This window comes from Argopecten irradians, chromosome 10, assembly GCF_041381155.1.
Source record: "Argopecten irradians isolate NY chromosome 10, Ai_NY, whole genome shotgun sequence".
Taxonomy (NCBI): Eukaryota; Metazoa; Mollusca; class Bivalvia; order Pectinida; family Pectinidae; genus Argopecten; species Argopecten irradians.
In genome coordinates, this window is record NC_091143.1 from 42,700,899 (window position 1) to 42,719,878 (window position 18,980).

General features: G+C 39.6%; 1 protein-coding gene across 1 annotated transcript in view; it reads right to left on the reverse strand.

Annotated features, from left to right (window-relative positions):
• Window positions 1-18,389, reverse strand: part of LOC138333963 (protein misato homolog 1-like) — a 37,022-nt gene extending 18,633 nt beyond the window's left edge. The window contains exon 1 of the mRNA XM_069282690.1: window positions 18,263-18,389. The gene's annotated coding sequence lies outside the window, so the exon portion shown is untranslated. The remainder of the gene's footprint in view (window positions 1-18,262) is intronic.
• Window positions 18,390-18,980: the final 591 nt, after the last annotated feature.

The window sequence follows — 18,980 nt, forward strand, 5'->3', positions numbered from 1 at the left end:
AATTAATTATTTTTCATATTTTTAACTTGAAGTAAAATTAGAAGCTCAAACTTTTCAATGGTGGTAATGGTGTAAAGTAAGTAACTTTTGTAACTGAAGAAAAATACTAAATCATCTGCTCCTGTTTTTGATAGTGAAAAAATACCATTTGTCAGCGGTGGAGCATCTTTAAATAAAAATGTAAACAAAAATTATCATTTAAATGTTTATACAGTATACCTCGTGTTGTATTACTTATATTGTTGATAACCTCTTGTCTATATACCTCATTAATTCTATTTTCAATAATATTAAATGTATAACAGTCAACGTATCTATCATTCCAGAGGTATGCTAATCCAATTTTTGCTAGTTCATTTTTAATGTTAATTGACCACTCATCATTAGTTCCAATTCTAGTATCTAAACATTCCTTTAACCCCTTAACTCCCAACTACGCATTTCTACGCATTTTCATGTCGGTGTTAGAAAAATCGCAATATCTCCCTTATTTGTTGAGCTATCGGGATACTGTTTACATCCTGTAAAACTACAGATAATAGCCGACAACTTTTGTTCTGAGAAAAAAATCATTTGGCATCGTCTTTTTCCTCTTTGAATGAGTTAAAAATTCAAGCCAACTTAATTCCGAGCATTTTAAAATTGTTGACGTCGTGTGTCTGACGGCGTAACCGCCGGAGCGGAGATCCGATATTGCATCTCGAATTATGCAACAAGTAGCAAGAAATAATACTTGTATTTCACGGATTTTGTAGTTGATAATGTCAATTTTATGTGTGACTAATTATATTGAAAGAAATCCGTTCTAACATTATTTTTTCTCGTAGCATTAGTACATGTAATAAGTACCATGTGTACTACACAGTAAACTTCGACAAAATCCTAATACAAAATAAACAAAATATCCATTTACCATACATACCAAGAAAGCCGAGAAACCACCGGTCAAAATACACAAATTTGTAATTCATTACATGCCGAAATAAGTTTTCGATTGCCTCTTCAAATCAGCTAGTAGTTTCGACGGAAATCGCGGTCCGGTACAATTTCTAATATGTTGACGTCATCGGTACAAAACAAGCACCTGTGCGATGAAGATGGGCATCGATTCTGAGTTGATTTTCTCAAACGATATAAATATAAGATAAAATTCACACAAGAAACATATTCAATTTATCATTAGAATAATGAATTTTAAAACATTGTTTGATATTTGACGAAGAACAAGAATTATATGATGCTGACGACAGCGATATCTATTTATAGGAGTAGGGTATTTCCTGACCGGGACAGGCACTTTCGATTTACAACACGGCCATGTGCAGATGTACATGTATGTGGACATTTTACCTAAATAGTTACCAAAACAACATGACCAACCTTCTGATTATGATATTCAACAAACAAACTTTGAAGTGATATCAACGTTATTGATGATACAGGCCTACACAACAGTTGTTATGAACATACAATGTACATTGACAGCTGAATTATACTGTAACTGCACCAAGGATTCCAAGGCACATTTATGTTGAGTAAGTATTCTAGAGTGAAATTCATTAAAATAGCATAACATCTGTTTGTATGGGTTTGTGTGAGTAATTATTACATGAATGAAAAGGCTCTGTTATTTTACAAATAAATTCTACAGATTTAGAACATTATTTGACCAATATACAATGTACATATGTTGTGGTCACAATCTATTTCCACCCCTACATGTAGATGTACAATGTATAGTGTTACTGCACATTCAAGTTGCTAAAATGGTGTTAACATGTATATGTTTGATATGTCTTTGTCCAAATTGAAGCAAAACACAGACATTTATGTCATGTCAGATTTTGTTCTAAAATGGAGTACATGTATATAACAAATATAAATAATTAGGTAGTAGATATACAGTGCATATACAAAATTGTATATGGTTTCAGTGATATTTTATGTATAACTGGTAAGATGTATAAGTACTGTGTACATGGACCATGTATATATTTGTAGGCCTGGTGGTATTCAAATTCGCAGTTGATCAATCCCTCAGTTCAATGTTTACAAACATGTACTCCAATGATCTGTCTCTTCATTATTTACTATAGAATACCAGAAATTGATACCCAGAGGATTTATGTACAAGAAAAACATATTATATTTCATTAGTTAAATTGTGAAAAAAAAAGATAAAATAAAAATACATGTAATCTGCACCTGATGCTCAGAGTAACCAGAGTTTCTTCCAACTCTAATACCACATAATAGACATTCTATAGTATGATATATGTCACTTCACTTAGTCTGGCAATAGATCTAGAGTCATTGGAACCATAATAGTCTTGCTATCCAGATGGAAACTGGAATGGTGATTTTATTTTTAATTTAAAACATTTTAAGAGATTATGTACCTGGACTTTATATATATGGATGGAATACCTGACCAGATTAAAAACACCAATGTATCTGCAATAGCTGAATAAGATTATTCATACTGTATTTTGTTTTTCAGTCTCTAATATGTCCAAGCCTTTTGAAATGAGAGTAATGTAAAAAAAAATTCAAATCTGACATGAATATTTCATCTTCTTTTCAGGATTTTTTTCTTACCTGTAATGATCACTTATTGAATTATACTGCCAACCAGAAGTTTTGATGGAAGATTAGTGAAACTTTGAGAAATCTGCTAGATTGTATTACTACAAAGGTAAGAGCAAACAAGTTTCTTAAGTTCAATTAATCAGAAATGGATCACAGGGACCTGGCACGAATTTTTAACCAACAGTATACATATATAAATTACAGTATCATAAATATGTATACTCAGTCTGTTGGTTAAAAAATTTCGTGCCAGGTCCCTGTGTGATGAATCAAGAGTTTTTGGGGGCATTTGGAAACTTATTTTGGATAAAAAATTTTTATATATATATATAAAAAGGTGTTTTCACCATTTTTTACATTCATGATAACACCTTGGAATTTATACCAAAAGTGTATCAGTGTAACTTTCTAAGCACTGGTGTATTCAATATGAGCAAGATTTTTAGGTCATCTGACCAGAAGGGTCAGGATGACCTATAGTCGTCATGTTTCGTCCGTTGTCGTCCGCCATCCGCCGTGCGCCGTGCGCCGTGCGTTAACTTTTCACATTTTGAACTTCTTCTCAAGTTCTACCAGTGCGATTTGGCTGAAACTTGCATGAAATGATCCTGCCATGGTCCCGACAAAGTGTTGTTATTTTTCGGGTCGATCCGAAATCCAAGATGGCCGCCAAAGCCGCCATCTTGAAAACACATTTTGAACTTCTTCTCAAGTTCTACCTGTGCGATTAGGCTGAAACTTGCATGAAATGATCCTGACATGGTCCCGACAAAGTGTTGTTATTTTTCGGGTCGATCCGAAATCCAAGATGGCCGCCACAGCCGCCATCTTGAAAATACATTTTGAACTTCTTCTCAAGTTCTACCAGTGCGATTTGTCTGAAACTTGCATTAAGTGATCCTGCCATGGTCCCGACAAAGTGTTGTTACTTTTTGGGTCGATCCGAAATCCAAGATGGCCGCCACAGCCGCCATCTTGAAAATACATTTTGAACTTCTTCTCAAGTTCTACCGTTGCAATTAGGCTGAAACTTGCATGAAATGATCCTGACATAGTCCCGACAAAGTGTTGTTACTTTTTGGGTCGATCCGAAATCCAAGATGGCGGCTTCCAAGATGGCCGCCACAGCCGCCATCTTGAAAACACATTTTGAACTTCTTCTCAAGTTCTACCGGTGCGATTTGGCTGAAACTTGCATGAAATGATCCTGACATGGTCCCGACAAAGTGTTGTTATTTTTCGGGTCAATCCGAAATCCAAGATGGCCGCCAAAGCCGCCATCTTGAAAGCACATTTTGAACTTCTTCTCAAGTTCTACTGGTGCGATTTGCCTGAAACTTGCATGAAATGATCCTGACATGGTCCCGACAAAGTGTTGTTATTTTTTGGGTCGATCCGAAATCCAAGATGGCCGCCACAGCCGCCATCTTCAAAATACATTTTGAACTTCTTCTCAAGTTCTAACCGGTGCAATTGGGCTGAAACTTGCATGAAATGATCCTGACATGGTCCCGACATAGTGTTGTTATTTTTCTATCGATCTGAAATTCAAGATGGACTCTCACAGCCGCCATCTTGAAAACACATTTTGAACTTCTTCTCAAGTTCTACCAGTGCGATTTGGCTGAAACTTGCATGAAATGATCCTGACATGGTCCCGACAAAGTGTTGTTATTTTTTCAGGTCGATCCGAAATCCAAGATGGCCGCCACAGCCGCCATCTTGAAGACACATTTTGAACTTCTTCTCAAGTTCTACCAGTGCGATTTGGCTGAAACTTGCATGAAATGATCCTGACATGGTCCCGACAAAGTGTTGTTATTTTTCGGGTCGATCCGAAATCCAAGATGGCTGCCACAGCCGCCATCTTGAAAACACATTTTGAACTTCTTCTCAAGTTCTACCAGTGCGATTTGGCTGAAACTTGCATGAAATGATCCTGACATGGTCCCGACAAAGTGTTGTTATTTTTTGGGTCGATCCGAAATCCAAGATGGCCGCCACAGCCGCCATCTTGAAAAACACATTTTGAACTTCTTCTCAAGTTCTACCGGTGCGATTTGGCTGAAACTTGCATGAAATGATCCTGACATGGTCCCGACAAAGTGTTGTTATTTTTCGGGTCGATCCGAAATCCAAGATGGCCGCCACAGCCGCCATCTTGAAAACACATTTTGAACTTCTTCTCAAGTTTCTACCGGTGCGATTTGGCTGAAACTTGCATGAAATGATCCTGACATGGTCCCGACAAAGTGTTGTTATTTTTCGGGTCGATCCGAAATCCAAGATGGCCGCCACAGCCGCCATCTTGAAAATACATTTTGAACTTCTTCTCAAGTTCTACCAGTGCGATTTGGCTGAAACTTGCATGAAATGATCCTGACATGGTCCCGACAAAGTGTTGTTATTTTTCGGGTCGATCCGAAATCCAAGATGGCCGCCACAGCCGCCATCTTGAAAACACATTTTGAACTTCTTCTCAAGTTCTACCAGTGCGATTTGGCTGAAACTTGCATGAAATGATCCTGCCATGGTACCGACAAAGTGTTGTTACATCTCTGGTTGATCCCAAATCGAAGATGGCTACCATGACACTATATCTAATTAACTTCCTACATGTTTAGGCCCTTTGGCCTCTTGTTTGAAAGAAAATTTGTTGAAAGAAATTGAAAATGATCCTGACATGGTCCTGACAAAGTGACACCATATGAAGAAGAAGTTCAAAATGTGTTTTCAAGATGGCGGACCCGAAGAATAAAACACTTTGTCAGGACCATGCCAGGATAATTTCATACAAGTTTCAGCCAAATCGAAATGGTAAAACTTGAGAAGAAGTTCAAAATGTGTTTTCAAGATGGCGGCCATCTTGGATTTCAGATAGACCCAAAAAAAAACAACACTTTGTCGGGACCATGTCAGGATCATTTCATGCAAGTTTCAGACAAATCGCACCGGTAGAACTTGAGAAGAAGTTCAAAATGTGTCTTCAAGATGGCGACTGTGGCGGCCATCTTGGATTTCGGTTCGACCCGAAAAATAATAACACTTTGTCGGGATCATGTCAGGATCATTTCATGCAAGTTTCAGCCAAATCGCACTGGTAGAACTTGAGAAGAAGTTCAAAATGTGTTTTCAAGATGGCGGCTGTGGCGGCCATCTTGGATTTCGGATCGACCCGAAAAATAACAACACTTTGTCGGGACCATGTCAGGATCATTTCATGCAAGTTTCAGCCAAATCGCACTGGTAGAACTTGAGAAGAAGTTCAAAATGTGTTTTCAAGATGGCGGCTGTGGCGGCCATCTTGGATTTCGGATCGACCCGAAAAATAACAACACTTTGTCGGGACCATGTCAGGATCATTTCATGCAAGTTTCAGCCAAATCGCACCTGGTAGAACTTGAGAAGAAGTTCAAAATGTGTTTTCAAGATGGCGGCTGTGGCGGCCATCTTGGATTTCGGATCGACCCGAAAAATAACAACACTTTGTCGGGACCATGTCAGGATCATTTCATGCAAGTTTCAGCCAAATCGCACAGGTAGAACTTGAGAAGAAGTTCAAAATGTGTCTTCAAGATGGCGGCTGTGGCGGCCATCTTGGATTTCGGATCGACCCGAAAAATAACAACACTTTGTCGGGACCATGTCAGGATCATTTCATGCAAGTTTCAGACAAATCGCACTGGTAGAACTTGAGAAGAAGTTCAAAATGTGTCTTCAAGATGGTGGCTGTGGCGGCTATCTTGGATTTCGGATCGCCCCGAAAAATAACAACACTTTGTCGGGACCATGTCAGGATCATTTCATGCAAGTTTCAAACAAATCGCACTGGTAGAACTTGAGAAGAAGTTCAAAATGTGTCTTCAAGATGGCGGCTGTGGCGGCCATCTTGGATTTCGGTTCGACCCGAAAAATAATAACACTTTGTCAGGATCATGTCAGGATCATTTCATGCAAGTTTCAGCCAAATCGCACTGGTAGAACTTGAGAAGAAGTTCAAAATGTGTCTTCAAGATGGCGGCTTTGGCGGCCATCTTGGATTTCAGATAGACCCGAAAAATAACAACACTTTGTCGGGACCATGTCAGGATCATTTCATGCAAGTTTCAGACAAATCGCACTGGTAGAACTTGAGAAGAAGTTCAAAATGTGTCTTCAAGATGGTGGCTGTGGCGGCTATCTTGGATTTCGGATCGCCCCGAAAAATAACAACACTTTGTCGGGACCATGTCAGGATCATTTCATGCAAGTTTCAGCCAAATCGCACCGGTAGAACTTGAGAAGAAGTTCAAAATGTGTTTTCAAGATGGCGGCTGTGGCGGCCATCTTGGATTTCGGATCGCCCCGAAAAATAACAACACTTTGTCGGGACCATGTCAGGATCATTTCATGCAAGTTTCAGTCAAATCGCACTGGTAGATCTTGAGAAGAAGTTCAAAATGTGTTTTCAAGATGGCGGCTTTGGCGGGCATCTTGGATTTCAGATAGACCCGAAAAATAACAAAACTTTGTCGGGACCATGTCAGGATCATTTCATGCAAGTTTCAGACAAATCGCAATGGTAGAACTTGAGAAGAAGTTCAAAATGTGAAAAGTTAACGCACGGCGCACAGCGGACGGCGGGGTCAGATGACCTAAAAATACAACACTGAGTCGAAATATTAAATGCATGATTTTTCAACTTACTACATATGGAAAAATAAGCTTTTCTATCTTGATTTGCAACATGAATTTGCGTTTTCTTAAATTTACCATTGTAATTAAATAACATACCAAGATAATTGAATTCGTCGACTACATCAATGTTAACATTATTGTAAGTCCAATATTCATTTTCCCTCTGTCTACCCCCGTTTCTGAAAATCATTATTTTTGTCTTATCAACATTAAGAGTCAACTTATATCGGAGTATCTACTTGTATATCGATTAAAAATTGAAAGCGAGCGCACGGTCTGAAAAAATAGTTTGTTTTGCTTAATATCTCAATATTTTAATCTTTTATAATATCAAAAATAAATTCTTTCTACCACATGTTGAAACGTTTTACGGTATAGTAATAAATGTATCTCAATTTATTCGGTTAGCAACACAAAACACATTGTAATGATCAATCATCGGTGAGTACGTACGTCAAGCACCATATCCTTGATGCTTAATCAAGGATTTCTTAAATTGTTACGTAAAATTTCATTTTACAGTCACAAACTTTGCAATTCACAATGTATCGAAGATACAGACAACAGGAAAATATTATCTAATTAAAGCTTATTCGTTGCTGAACAACTCGACGAACAATCCGAAACTTTTATTTATGTGTGGATTTTCTTTCATAATTACACGAAGATACCTGCTATTAGAGCATAAATTAGAGTATTTGAAACATCGAATTTCACTATTTTGGTTATTTACATTCGAGCCAAAGCTTATTATTACGATTACATTCACTGTAACATAAAAAATCGTTAACTTCACTCAAAAGCACATCAGTTAAAGTAATCATAAGCCACGGAATATTATGAACACGGTTTATTCGGTTTGAGCTAGAAAATATGCATAATCGGGCGGTCAGACATTATGACCTCGATTATCGACTCGACGGCTTACAGGTTTATTTTCGCGCGCTGGCACAAGAGGTTTCTACACGTTAATAAAGCCATTTTCATATAAACTGAAATTATCAAATTTTTGACTGCACAAATCCTTTAATATTTATTGTCTACGTGTTAATAGAACATTGAACATACATGTATTTAATTTATTACTAACAGTGATTACAAACACCTACACTAAAATGTAGTATGTTCATCCGTCTTTGATGAGTTTCTATTGCACATGGAAGAAAGAAAAATATACAGCACCAAATGATTTCGGTCCTTTCACATGTGTGCTTTGATGTAATTACCTATATATGAATTCAAAGTTGCTCCAAAATCAACCAGACTATTACCAAACAAGAGGCTCATGGGCCTTAGCGGTCACCTGAGTTCGGACACAGAATGAAACAAGAGGCCCAGAGGGCCTGTATCGCTCACCTGGTTTGTAATGCCAAGTAATGCTCTGAATACAAGTTCATTGTTTCTTTTCTGAAGGAATTTGAATATTTACATCTAATTCCCCTATTGGGCCCCACCCCTCCTGCCCCCAGGGGGTCAGAGCCAAAATTTATACAAGTTCTGTCCCCCTTCCCCCAAGAATGTTTGTGGACAAATTTGGTCACAATCCATGCAGAATTTTAGGACAAGTAGCGATTGATAGGATTTACCTCTAATTCCCCTATTGGGCCCCGCCCCTTCTGCACCTTAGGGGTCAGAGCCAAAATTTATACAACTTCTGTTCCCCTTCTCCCAAGGACGTTTGTGACCAAATTTGGTTAAAATCCATGCAGAACTCTTGGACAAGTAGCGATTTATAGGATTTACATCTATTTCCCCTTATGGGCCCCTCCCCTCCTTTCCCCGAGGGGGTCAAAGCCAAAATTTATACAAGTTCTGTTCCCTTTCCCCCCAGGATGTTTGTTGCCAAATTTGGTTACAATCCATGCAGAACTCTAGGACAAGTAGCGATTTATAGCATTTATCTCTGTTTCCCCTATTGGGCCCTGCACCTCCTTCCCCCAGGGGGTCAGAGCCAAATTTAGAAAAGTTCTGTTCCCCTCCCCCCAAGGATGTTTGTGGCCAAATTTGATCACAATCATGCAGAACTCTAGGACCAGTAGCGATTTATAGGATTTACCTCTATTTTCCATATTGGGCCTTGCCCCTCCTTCCCCCGGGGGGTCAGAGCCAAAATTTATACAAGTTCTGTTCCCCTCCCCCCAAGGACGTTTGTGGCCAGATTTGGTCATAATCCATGCAGAACTCTAGGACTAGTAGCGATTTTATAGGATTTGCCTCTATTTTCCCTAATGGGCCCCGCCCTTCCTGCCTCTGGGGGGTCAGAGCCAAAATTTATACAAGTTCTGTTCCCCTTCCCCCAAGGATGTTTGTGGCCAAATTTGGTTACAATCCATGCAGAACTCTAGGACAAGTAGCGATTTATAGAATTTACCTCTATTTTCCAAATTGGGCCCCGCCCCTCCTTCCCCCGGGGGGGTCAGAGCCAAAATTTATACAAGTCCTGTTCCCCTTCTCCCAAGGATGTTTGTGGCCAAATTTCGTTACAATCCATGCAGAACTCTAGGACAAGTAGCACCATCATTTGTACAATTTTGAATCCCCACCCTATAAGGATGCTACAATTGCATTATGGATGCTATTCCATGCTTAGTTTCAAAGAAGAAGTCGTTTAAAGGGAAATAGCCAAATTGACCCCTTTTGATCCGGCCCCTCAGGCCCCCAGGAGGTCAGCCCCATCATTTGTACAATTTTGAATCCCCACCCTATAAGGATGCTACCATTGCATTATGGGTACTATCCCATGCTTTCTTTCAGAGAAGAAGTCGTTTAAATGGAAAAAGCCAAATTGACCCCTTTTGGCCCCGCACCTCAGGCTCCTGGGGGGTCAGCCTCATCATTTGTACAATTTTGAATCCCCGCCCTATAAGGATGCTACAATTGCATTATGGATGCTATTCCATGCTTAGTTTCAGAGAAGAAGTCGTTAAAAGGGAAATAGCCAAATTGACCCCTTTTGACCCCGCCCCTCAGGCCCCCAGGAGGACAGCCCCATCATTTGTACAATTTTGAATCCCCACCCTATAAGGATGCTACAATTGCATTATGGATGCTATTCCATGCTTAGTTTCAGAGAAGAAGTCGTTTATATGGAAATAGCCAAATTGACCCCTTTTGACCCCGCCCCTCATGCCCCCAGGGGGTCAGCCCCATCATTTGTACAATTTTGAATCCCCACCCTATAAGGATGCTACAATTGCATTATGGATGCTATTCCATGCTTAGTTTCAGAGAAGAAGTCGTTTATATAGAAATAGCCGAATTGACCCCTTTTGACCCCGCCCCTCAGGCCCCCAGGGGGTCAGCCCCATCATTTGTACAATTTTGAATCCCCATCCTATAAGGATGCTAAAATTGCATTATGGATGCTATTCCATGCTTAGTTTCAAAGAAGAAGTCGTTTAAAGGGAAATAGCCAAATTGACCCCTTTTGATCCGGCCCCTCAGGCCCCCAGGAGGTCAGCCCCATCATTTGTACAATTTTGAATCCCCACCCTATAAGGATGCTACCATTGCATTATGGGTACTATCCCATGCTTTCTTTCAGAGAAGAAGTCGTTTAAAATGGAAAAAGCCAAATTGACCCCTTTTGGCCCCGCACCTCAGGCTCCTGGGGGGTCAGCCTCATCATTTGTACAATTTTTGCAATCCCCGCCCTATAAGGATGCTACAATTGCAGCATTATGGATGCTATTCCATGCTTAGTTTCAGAGAAGAATCGTTAAAAGGGAAATAGCCAAATTGACCCCTTTTGACCCCCGCCCCTCAGGCCCCCAGGAGGTCAGCCCCATCATTTGTACAATTTTGAATCCCCACCCTATAAGGATGCTACAATTGCATTATGGATGCTATTCCATGCTTAGTTTCAGAGAAGAAGTCGTTTATATGGAAATAGCCAAATTGACCCCTTTTACCCCGCCCCTCATGCCCCCAGGGGGTCAGCCCCATCATTTGTACAATTTTGAATCCCCACCCTATAAGGATGCTACAATTGCATTATGGATGCTATTCCATGCTTAGTTTCAGAGAAGAAGTCGTTTATATAGAAATAGCCGAATTGACCCCTTTTGACCCCGCCCCTCAGGCCCCCAGGGGTCAGCCCCATCATTTGTACAAATTTTGAATCCCCATCCTATAAGGATGCTAAAATTGCATTATGGATGCTATTCCATGCTTAGTTTCAGAGAAGAAATCGTTTAAAGGGAAATAGCCAAATTGACCCCTTTTGACCCGCGCCCTCAGGCCCCCAGGGGGTCAGCCCCATCATTTGTACAATTTTGAATCCCCACCCTATAAAGATGCTACAATTGCATTATGGATGCTATTCCGTGCTTAGGTTCAGAGAAGAAATCGTTTATATGGAAATAGCCAAATTGACCACTTTTGGCCCCGCCCCTCAGGCCCCTGGAGGGTCAGCCCCATCATTTGTACAATTTTCAGTTAGTAGCCCATAAGGATGCTAGCAGTCAAATTTTGTTGAAATCCGACCAGCGGTTATGGAGAAGAAGTCGGACCAGGTGAGCTTAATAATGCTCAACAAGAGGCCCAAGACGGGCCCTAACGGTCATCTGACTATCTTGCAATTAGCTGTATTGTAAAATAATTTAGATATGGTGTCATGGTAGCCATCTTCAATCTGGATCAACCAGAGATATAAACAACACTTTGACAAGATCATATCAGTCGCATTTCATGTTTCAAGTTTCAGGTAAATTGCACTGGTAGAACTTGAGAAGAAGTTCAAAATGTGTTTTCAAGATGGCATCTGTGGCAGCCATCTTGGATCATCTGTGGCAGCCATCTTGGATTTTGGATCGACATAACATATAACAACACTGACTAGGTCGGGACCATGTCACCTGCATTTCATGCAGGTTTCAGCTTAATCACACTGGTAGAACTTGAGAAGAATTTCAAAATTCAAGATTTTGGAATATTTGACTCTCGTGACCTTGAAAGTAGGTCAAGGTCATTAATTTCCACAACTTTGATAGCCCTTTATCTCAGCATGCTATTGACTAAATATGAATACCCTGGACCTTTCGGCTAATTAAAAGGTGTAGTTAAAAGATTTTAGCTTAATTGACCACTGTGACCTTGAAAAAAGGTCAATGTCCATTCATTTTTAAAACTATGGTAACCTTTCATCCCAGCATGCCACAAGCAAAATATGAGTATCCTGGACTTTTGGGTTTTAGTTAACAAAAATCGTTCAAAGAATTTAGCCTATTTGACCCCTGTGACCTTGAAAGAACGTCAAGGTCATCAATTTTCACAAACTTTGGTAGCCCTTCATCCCAGCAATTGCTACAGGCAAAATAATGAGTACCTTTGAACCTTTCGGTTAGTTAGAAAAAGTCATTAAAAGATTTTAGTCTATTTGACTCCCATGAACATGACCTTGAAAGGTAGGTCAGGTCATAAATTTTCACAAATTTGGTAGCCCTTCATCCCAGCATGCTACAGGCCAAATATGAGTACCCTGGACCTTTTGGTTAGTTAGAAGAAGTCGTTCAAAGATTTTAGCCTATTTGACCCCGGTGACCTTGACAATACCGGTCAAGGTCATTATTTTTTCACAACTTTTGTAGCCCTTCATCCCAGCATGCTACAGGCCAAATATGAGTACCCTGGATCTTTTGGTTAGTTAGAAGAAGTCGTTCAAAGATTTTAGCCTATTTGACCCCGGTGACCTTGAAAGTAGGTCAAGGTCATTTATTTTCACAACTTTGGTAGCCCTTCATCCCAGCATGCTACAGGCCAAATATGAGTACCCTGGACCTTTTGGGTTAGTTAGAAGAAGTCGTTCAAAGATTTTAGCCTATTTGACCCCGTGACCTTGACAATACGTCAAGGTCATCAATTTTCACAACTTTGGTAGCCCTTCATCCCAGCATGCTACAGGCCAAATATGAGTACCCTGGACCTTTTGGTTAGTTAGAAGAAGTCGTTCAAAGATTTTAAGCAAATTTGACCCCCTGTGAAATTGAAAGTAAGTCAAGGTCATTATTTTTCACCAACTTTTGATAAGCCCTTCATCCCAGCAATGCTAACAGGCCAATATGAGTACCCTGGACCTTTTGGTTAGTTAGAAGAAGTCGTTTCAAAGATTTTAGCCTATTTGACCCCGTGTGACCTTGACAATACGGTCAAGGTCATTAATTTTCACAACTTTTAGTAGCCCTTCATGCCCCAGCATGCTACAGGCCAAATATGAGTACCCCTGGGATCTTTTGGTTAGTTAGAAGAAGTCGTTCAAAGTATATATAGTACCTATAATGACCCTATCGATTTGAAAAGTACCGGTCAAGGTCATTTATTTTTCACAACTTTGGTACCCTTCATCCCAGCATCCTACAGGCCAAATATGAGTACCACTGGGATCATTTGGGTTAGTTTAGAAGAAGTCGTTCAAGTGATACTTTAGCTCTATTTGAACCCCCGGTGACCTTGACAATTACGTCAAGGTCCATTAAGTTTCACAACTTTTGTAGCCCTTCATCCACGCAGTGCTACAGTTCAAATATGAGTAACCCTGGAACTTTTGGTTAGTTTAGAAGAAGTCGTTCAAAGATTTTAAGGCAAATTTGACCCCTGTGAAATTGAAAGTAAGTCAAGGTCATTTATTTTCACAACTTTGATAGCCCTTCCATCCCAGTTTGCTACAGGCCAAATATGTGTACCCTGGGACCATTGGTTAGGGCTAGAAGAAGTTCGTATTCAAAGATTTTAGGCCTATTTGACCCCCCGGTGACCTAGACAATACGGGTCAAGGTCATTAATTTTCACAACTTTAGTAGCCCTTCATCCCAGCATGCTACAGCCAAATATGAAAGTATTCCCTGGATCATTTTGTTAAGTTAGAAGAAGTCGTTCAAACGATTTTAGCCTATTTTGACCCCCGTGTGACCTTGACAATACGTCTAAGGTCATTAAGTTTTTCACAACTTTTGTAGCCCTTCATCACAGCAGTTGCTTACAGATTCAAATATGAGTATACCCTAGACCTTCTTTTTGTTAGTTAGAAGAAGTCGTTCAAAGATTTAAGCCAATTTGACCCCTGAGACCTTGAAAGTTAAGTACAAAGCTCATCAATTTTCACAACTTTGATAGCCCCTTCATCCCCAGAATGCTACAGGCTAAATTATGAGTACCCTGGACCTTTCGGTTAGTTAGAAAGAAGTCGTTCTCAAAAGAGATTTTAGCCTATTTGACCCCCCGGTGACCTTGGCAATATGTCAAGGTCATTAATTTTTCACAACATTTGGTAGCCTTCATCCCAGGCATGCTACAGGCACAAATATGAGTACCCTGACTTTTGGTTTAGTTTGAAGAAGTCGGTTCATAGATTTTAGCCTATTTGACCCCCGGTGGGACACGGGTCATTGTCATTAAATATTTCACAACTTTGGTAGCCCTTCATTCCCAGCATGCTACAGGCCAAATATGAGTACCCCCTGGACATTTTGGTTAGTTAGAAGAAGTCGTTCACAGATTTTAGCCTATTTGACCCCCGGTGACCTTGACAATACGGTCCAAGGTCATTCACAATTTTTCACAACTTTAGTAGCCCTTCATCCAGCATGCTACAGGCCAAATTGAGAGTACCTGGATCCTTTTGGTTAGTTAGAAGAAGTCGTGTTCAAAGATTTAAGCCAATTTGACCCCGGTGACCTTGACAATACGTCAAGGTCATTAAGTGTTCACAACTTTTTGTAGCCCCTCATCACAGCATGCTACAGTTCAAAGTATGAGTACCCCTGGACCTTTTGGTTAGCTAGAAGAAGTTGTTTCAAAGATTTTAAGCCAATTTGACTCCCCTGTGAGCCTTGACAGTCTAGGTCAAGCTCAGTCAATTTTCACAATTTGGTAGTCCTTCATCCCAGCATGCTACAGGGCCAAGTATGAGTACCCTGGACCTTTTGGTTAGTTAGAAGAAGTCGTTCAAAGATTTGTAGCCCTATTTGACCCCCGGTGACCTTGACAATATGTTCAAGGTCATTAATTTTCACAACTGTTGGTAGCTCTTCATCCCAGCATGCTACATGCCAAATATGAGTACCCTGGACCTTTTGGTTAGTTAAAAGAAGTCGTTCAAAGATTTTAGCCTATTTGACCCCTGTGACCTTGAAAGTAAGTCAAGGTCATTTATTTTCATAACTTTGATAGCCCTTCATCCCAGTATGCTACAGGCCAAATATGAGTACTTTGGGCCTTATGGTTATTGAGAAGAAGTTGTTTGAATGAAAAGTTTACGCACGGCGGACAGCGGACGGCGGACGACGACAGACGGTGCATGATGACTATAGGTCATCCTGACCCTTTGGGTCAGATGACCTAAAAATGTGTTTTCCCTATATAAACTATAGTAAACTTGACCCCCCTTCCCAGGGGGGAACGTGAGACCCCAGGGTCATATAATTCACAATTTTTGTAAAGGACCTCAAGACCTTTCAATCTATGAAGAGTATTTGATTCTACCATTTCTGGAATTTCAGAAGATTTTTGAAGTTTTAGCCTATTTGTCACCTTTTGGCCCCACCTCTCAGGCTCCTTGGGGTCAGTCGTGGAAAAATTGTTAATAGGATTCAATGGCCTTCTCATACTGATAATTCTGACAACATTTGACTTATTTCCTATTACAAATGACCAAATAATGCTCCAAAATGTCTTTTCCCTGTATAAACTATAGTAAACTTGACCCCCTCCCCAGGGGGGAACGTAAGACCCCAGGGTCATATAATTCATAATTTTTGTAAAGGACCTCAAGACCTATTAATCTATAAAGAGTATTTGATTCTACCATTTCTGGAATTTCAGAAGAAGATTTTTGAAGTTTTAGACTATTTGGCCCCTTTTGGCCCCACCCCTACAGCCCCTGGGCGTCAGTCGTGGAAAAATTGTTAATAGGATTCAATATCCATCTCATACTGATAACTCTGACAACATTTGACTTATTTCCTATTACAAATGACCAAATAATGCTCAAAAATGTCTTTTCCCTGTATAAACTATAGTAAACTTTACCCCCTCCCAAGGGGGGAACGTGTGACTCCAGGGTCATATAATTCACAATTTTTGTAAAGGACCTCAAGACGTTTCAATCTATGAAGAGTATTTGATTCTACCATTTCTGGAATTTCAGAAGAAGATTTTTGAAGTTTTAGCCTATTTGACCCCTTTTGGCCCCACCCCTCAGGCCCTGGGGGTCAGTCGTGGAAAAATTGTAAATAGGATTCAATATCCATCTCATACTGATAATTCTGACAACATTTGACTTATTTCCTATTACAAATGACCAAATAATGCTCAAAAATGTATTTTCCCTATATAAACTATAGCAAACTTGACCCCCTCCCTAGGGGGGAACGTGAGACCCCAGGGTCATGTAATTCACAATTTTTGTAAAGGACCTCAAGACCTTTCAATCTATGAAGAGTATTTGATTCTACCATTTCTGGAATTTCAGAAGAAGATTTTTGAAGTTTTAGACTATTTAGCCCCTTTTGGCCCCACCCCTCAGGCCCCTGGGGGTCAGTCGTGGAAAAATTGTTAATAGGATTCAATGGCCTTCTCATACTGATAATTCTGACAACATTTGACTTATTTCCTATTACAAATGACCAAATAATGCTCAAAAATGTCTTTTCCCTGTATAAACTATAGTAAACTTGAGGTCCCTGGAGGGCTGGGACCTTATAATTCACAATTTTGATTCAGTAGTTTTTGGAGAAGAAGTCGAAAAAAGTAAATTGTTTTATCGCCATACGAATACACGGACGACGCACGACGGACGACGCACGACGACGGACAAAAGACCATTAGAAATAGGTCACTTTTGTTACATGCTCACCCTGCGGATAATGTATGAGCTGCAGATTCAATGTCATTGCATTATCCATTATATATTAAGCACATGCATGTATTTCAAGTAAACCCCATGCAAATGCAATAAAAAGATCAATGATAAAGTACCCTTCCACTTCCATTTATTCTATAGCTATATTTCTTCTGTATTTCATCCCCCACCCAAGTTACAACTTCCCAACCTCATGATTCTTCTCTCTTTCAGTCACCACCCTCCCCCCCCCCCCCCCCCCCCCACACACACACACACACTTGATTGTCATGTTATTTTCAGGTTCATCTGTTTATTCCCAAAAACCAAAAAAGGGCATATACACTGTGTACTCTCAAAGGAGGGGACCATTTCATTGATAAATGGAATTTACTATTTTCATCCTAATTTTGAAATTTTCAATTTAATTATTAATTACATGTACATGATATTGGACTATTAAAACAGTATAGAACCCCTCGGCTACAGACAAAGTACTGTAGCACACATTTCTCTTAGTTAATTACTTTCCTTCAAACTCAATCATCTTTCTCTCCAGAGCACAAAAAAGAACATGAAACAACAGAAAAGGAAAGTAATATACATGTACCGTAAAAAACTCATGTAACTTGCACACCACTGTACTTTGCTCAGTTACTTTTTTGGGATGAAAATGCTGAAAAAAACTCTACTATCTGTAAATTTTGCGTATCAAATTTTTTTAGGGAAAACGATGTCCAGGGAGCCAAAAAATTGATGTATAAATGTAGCAATTTCAATGCAAAACATTGCCAATAAATGCTTGACAACTTGCACAATCAAGTGTTGTATGAAGAAGAAATAATATACTAAAATTGCATTGTGTTTTTTTTTCTTTTATTGGCCATAGTAACATGAAACTGTGTGTAAAATATCTTGTAGATGTCCAAAACATCGGTGGTCCCCCGCACTCCGTTCACATGTCAAAGTCTTGAGATATTACACATGAATAGTTATCAGAAATATTTGAAAAGATCATAATCTAGTTACTTAAAATTATAGCAAGTATGCGATGACTTTTGGAAGGCCAAAGAACGCATTTAGACTTGGTTTCCTTTGCCCGACAATTCACTTTGATTAGCAGCTGTATTAACAGGTGTGTAGAAGACAGAAATAACTTACTTTTTGTGTCTGTACTGTTCAATCACATGAACGGATTTAGGGTGAAAATAAGTCCTCAGGTAGTCTGACCACACAGCTACAGAGTCGTCAAGGTTGTAGAATGTTTTACCTGTCGGAGCATCAGTTGTATGTGTGGCACCTTATCTGTATGTCAGATAAAGCAAACATTGTATCGTAATCATAACAATATTCTAGGCCATCTACAAAACAGAATCAATGACGCCCACCATTGAATGGATCAGTCAACTGGAAGAGGGATCAATGTACACAAAGTTTTCTCTTCCTTTCCCTATCTATATTCAAATCAATCAATTTTAAACTTAATTCCAAAATGTCAGTAACAAACTTCAGATTAGAGACATATTTCTTATAAATTGATATTTTATACAAAAAAATGCAAACAAACTATCAAAATCCAAGTCTGTAAGCAATGAATTTTACTGATCAAGCAAATATAGCCAAAGTACACGACTAGGTTTGATGGGTAACTGGTATATAGCCAAAGTACATGACTAGGTTTGATGGGTAACTGGTATATAGTCAAAGTACATGACTAGGTTTGATGGGTAACTGGTATATAGTCAAAGTACATGACTAGGTTTGATGGGTAATTGGTATATAGCCAAAGTACACGACTAGGTTTGATGGGTAACTGGTATATAGCCAAAGTACACGACTAGGTTTGATGAGTAACTGGTATATAGCCAAAGTACACGAC